We start from the raw sequence: 3,323 nt of genomic DNA on the forward strand, positions 1-3,323 counted from the left end.
ATCCTAGATCGAAAAATGTTTTATGCCATGCTTAGTGCCGAGGTGCTAGACGTGGGGGCTTCGTGACTACATAGAACCTTTGGCTGGTCAGGTTGATTGTCGCAAACCAATCGATAGATTCCCTTAGCCTCTAGGGGCCACAATGTGAGAGGGATCCCATCCTTAGGGAGGAGCTGGCGCTTATCCACAACGAGGCAGTGAAAGCCACAGCCAAGGCGGACACGGAGAAGGCGAAGATGGAGTAGGCCCGTCAGGCCAAGGCGGACGCGGAGGGGGCCGAATCTAAAGAACTGGATGCCCTTCTCGAAGGGAGGCAGCCTAACACTGGAACTCCCGAGGCTAGCATTTTGGGGCAACGTAAAACGCCTTTAATTTTAACTTATGCCCCTCATTTTGAGGGCTTAGTTAGGAATACGCAATAGTACCGGGATTATTTGACCGAGAGTGTTAGCAATGTGGGGCTTCCTTGCCACACTGCTATAGACACGCTGACCCTCATGCACTCATCCTGGTTCCTTCAATACAGTTGCTTTTTGGACGTGGATGACATGAAGGACCGAATTCATTCTTTCCCCCTAGGAGAGTTTAGTCGTGCCCATTCCATAGATGAGGGTTTGTTCTTGAGTACTTTAGACTTAAATGTTCCTTTTTGTTTTTGACTGTTACCCCCACTCATTTACTTTACTGATCAGTTTTATTTTTCTGTCTATCTCAAGTGATCCAGAGATGTCCAATCCAGTGGCTGAGATGAAAGAGATGATTGAGGCTAGGTCATTTGTAGCCAAGGCTTCGGCAAAGAGAGCCGCCAAGGGCCCGAAAAAAAAGAAAATCATGGAGCTTATACTCGTGGCCTCAGAGCTGATTCTGGAGGCTTCCAAGAAAGATCTGCCTGCAGGCTCCATTCCGATGGAGCTCGTTGAACAAATTCTGCTCCAGTCTTCTCCTCTCCATGTTATTAATTTGGAGCAGAAGCCTTCTAAATGAGGCGAGGCAGACAAAAGGAAAGCGGACTCGAAGAAGGCCAAGAGGCCCAGGACCAAGGATCCTACCCTAGCTGATGAGCATTCCTCTAGGGAAATGCTCATCGTCACGCAAGAGTTTCCGGAGGCTCCCAGGCTTCCCATTAACCTAGCCCTTCCCAAGGAAGGGGACTTGATCCTTCAGGAAGAGAAGATGAAGATGTTGTCTGTAACGCCCTACTTCCTTAGAGCCATTACCAAGTGAGTTTTAAGAAAAAACAGTGTGCAATGAACTCGCTAACCGAGGTTTTTAAAACGAAAGTGTGACTAATCAAAAGTTAAGGCTGTAATCTTTGAAAATGCGTTGTTTCATTAAAAACTTCTAGTAATAAACATTTGGGATCCCAAAATAAGGTTTGAAAACTATTTACATCTTGAAATACGTTTACAGTTGATTAGTTATAAAAATCATAGATTATTATAGCCATATCTCGAATAAACCCCCAACCAAAGCAGTCGGGCAGGCCAAACATGTACGCGTCGCTTCATGCTCTCCATACTCATGGCTGGTCGACTCAATCTTTGCTCTTACCTGCAACACAGAGCACCCGTGAGCCGAAGCCCAGCAAGAAAACTTATGCAGTACATAACATATGCAAATTATACAGTTAATCATATCAGATAGTCCACAGATAAACAGGTCAACCAATAGACTTAAGCGACCCGGCCATGCCGCCCCAGAAGCCTTACCAAAGCTTGGGGTCTCGCTCCTCACTGTAAGGATATCTCATGTATCCATTGGGTCCTACCCTGACTGTAAGCATCCCATGTTACTTCAGGCCTCGCTGCCATTATCGGCCTTCCGCCGTTCTCGGCTCTATCGCCGTCCTCGGCTCCTTGCCGTTTTCATTCCACTATGATCACATATAGTATAACTCAACAACATTCAAACAAATATCAATTCATTTAAGTCTACACCCTAACATGTAATGAAATATAGGGCCGTGCCCTGCAATCATCTCAGCATGCAATATAGGGACGTGCCCTGCAATCACACCATGGGCCCATGCCCTGTCCTACGGGTGCTATAGTTTTCTTACCTGTCAAATTGATAGCTTACATCACTTGACTCCTTGACCACGATCCCACTCGAGCCTTAGCGCACCTAAGCACAAACATAGGTCAAAGTCAACACCGAACCCCAAGTCCGAAAACCTAGCCTCGGGACCAATCCCGAGCCCCCGGGAAGTCCTAGACCCCCAAAACAAAGTGGTGGAATCGAGCCCCGAACCCTAGGTCAAAATCCCTCAACAAAAGCCCAAAAACCCCTTTCTATGAACAGTGCAGCGCTACAGCGCTCTAAAGAGGACGCTGTAGCGCTACAAGCAGAACCACACGTCCCCAGAAACAGGGCCTAGCGCTACAGCGCCCAAAGACTAGCGCTAGTTGCAGGCAGGCAACTCTCAACTTCTTTTTCTGCGATTTCTTTCAACCATTCTCAACCCAAAATTCCCCAAATCTTTACCAAACTCAAAATAAAGCTTATAAACACTCTCCATTCATCCCAAGCATTCCCAAATCTCAAAACCCAAGCACATACATCCCAAATCTCAAGATTCACCATAGATGAACCCTAAACCCAGAAATTCAGTCAAACAACAAAGTTAAAGGCTTAGAATTCATACCATTGATGCAATTTCGACCTTGATTAATTTCCTAGACCTCCTTAGCTTGTTCATCCTCAAAGCTTGCCTAGAAATTCCCTAAAGTTCCCATCAACTCAGCTCAAAACACAGCTCAAACCAGCTAAACCCTTAAAACTGAGATTTCTAAAAACTTACCTCAAAAGTTGATGTGTTCTTGCTAATCCTTGCCAAATCTTCAAGTATAACTTTAAGATCCTTGATGCTCAGCCTATCCTAGCTCCCCACTGAGCTTTGGTCCAAGAAAAATGGAGAGAAATGGTGCAAGAATGCACAAACCGCCCCTTTGGAAAACCCTCTGTTTTTCTCTCTTTTCTTTTCTTCCTTTTTCTTTCTTTTCCTTTAGATTTCTCACACTCTCTAACAATCCCACTCACTATATAAAGCCTCAAATAATCTATCTTTAAAAATCCAATTGACCAAAATGCCCTCCCTATTAGTTCTAATCCCTTTTTGTCCAAGTAGGGCCATTTTAGTCATTTTACCCAATTCCCGCTAATCCTCAAGTGTCTCTAATATTTTCCCGCTTGCTTCCCAATACCTGAAAACCAAATAATATTTCTCGATATCAAAATAAACCCCAATATACTCATTAACTTCCTATTTATACCCCCAGGCTCGCCCCGAGCTGGGTATAAATCTCCGCCTCGACTTTCCGCTA

Source organism: Humulus lupulus, chromosome 7 (genome assembly GCF_963169125.1).
Source record: "Humulus lupulus chromosome 7, drHumLupu1.1, whole genome shotgun sequence".
In the NCBI taxonomy this organism is placed as follows: Eukaryota; Viridiplantae; Streptophyta; class Magnoliopsida; order Rosales; family Cannabaceae; genus Humulus; species Humulus lupulus.